Source organism: Pollicipes pollicipes, unplaced genomic scaffold (assembly GCF_011947565.3).
Source record: "Pollicipes pollicipes isolate AB1234 unplaced genomic scaffold, Ppol_2.1 Scaffold_1600;HRSCAF=1878_pilon_pilon_pilon, whole genome shotgun sequence".
NCBI classification, from domain to species: Eukaryota; Metazoa; Arthropoda; class Thecostraca; order Pollicipedomorpha; family Pollicipedidae; genus Pollicipes; species Pollicipes pollicipes.
In genome coordinates, this window is record NW_023595962.1 from 18,076,920 (window position 1) to 18,078,523 (window position 1,604).

The window sequence follows — 1,604 nt, forward strand, 5'->3', positions numbered from 1 at the left end:
AGACCTGCGCAGGAGAGGTCTGGGAGAGGGACCTTGTGGCATTCAAGCCCACGCCGGAGCACATGTCAAACCTGCCGGTTGACCTGATTCAGCAGCTGAACACCAATTAGCAGGTGCTGTATCTTCTGGCCTTCGGCGTTCAAAACGGCTCTGTCCGAAACGTGGCAGCCTAGCGCCAAATCGAACCATCGAACAATGTTAGGTAAATGTGACAACACATTATCTTAAGATTGATTACAATCAGTGTTTCAACTTCATGAAGTATCAATGGGTATGTCATGTGCTCACTACTGAGCATTTACTCAATATCATACCTCGGGCCGTAGTTTTCACTTCATTTGCTCGTTGCTTCATGCTTACTAGTACAGTTGTTGATACGCATTCCGTCACATTTAAGGACTCTGGATATCGGCATAATTGCATACGCTAAAGAGGAGCAATAATTCGTGCATGATCTAATGCATAGTTCGTAACAAATTGTTCTGATATATTTGCTTTTGGTTTCAAATGGTTGAACTGGCCACTCGCCTGCTCCTAGCTTACATATCTACCGATAACTCTAGCAGCATTCTCAAGGACCTCGTCCGGTGCGTGCTCGGCCACTATGTGCCGGTATGGTCCGCCATCCGGCAGAGCAGCAGCTACGACTTTGGCCTACGCAACTTGTTCCGAAGCATTGCGCTGCTCCGCGAGCTGCAGCAGCACACATAGACCGTGGCGCAGCCCGTTCTCCAGGGCATCGGGTACTGGGCCCTTCCAGAACAGCTGCTGCTGGACATGGCGTGGGATGAGGACCGCGTGGTCCACCACGACGGTTCTGATCGTCGCTCCGCTCGTGAGCAGCAAACCGAGGGTGCTCTTCAGCCCAGGGTCTTTCCTATCCCAGCGATAAACTTTAAGGCCGTGAGGTACATTGAACTGATCCCCTGGCACCGACCAGCCACACATCCTCCACTGCGAGACCTCAGCATCTGCGAACTGCGGAACGACGTGCAGGCTCTGCTGGCCATCTCAGCCTATCTGGCTCACACTAGAAGTGCGACCAGCGCCGCATTGCCGAGGACGTCTGGGGCTGGAGCTGGAGCTTCGGCAATATGTGGAGCCCAGCTGCGACGGTATTTCTGCCACCGTGCGATCTCCACCAACACGTGCTTCGGGTTTCCAGTCTGTGAGCAGCTGCTGTTTGGGTCGGTGCATCAAATAAGCAAGCTCGGCAAGGAGCAAGATGTGCATGGTGCCACGCTCCCCCCCCCCCCCCCTCCCCTCCCTCCATCTCTACGACCGTGGTACAGGCAGTAGAACTTGCTATATGTATTAAGTTGTACACTAGACAACATTTTCTGAGTCATATGCTATGCATGTTTTTGTTTGCATCAGGTGAGTTGTCTTAAAGAAGTGAAAGTCTAAAGCAATATTAACCAACATACTCATACAACGAGTTCATACTCAACAGCACATAACATTTCCGCCATATAGAAATCAATCGGGCAATGCCTGATCCGCATAATAGACCTCAGACTGTGGCACTCCCGCACGACGGTTTAAGGAGCGCTTGGTTGCGTCGTTTCCATGCGCAAAGGTATCTTGTATCGCTTACTACCCAC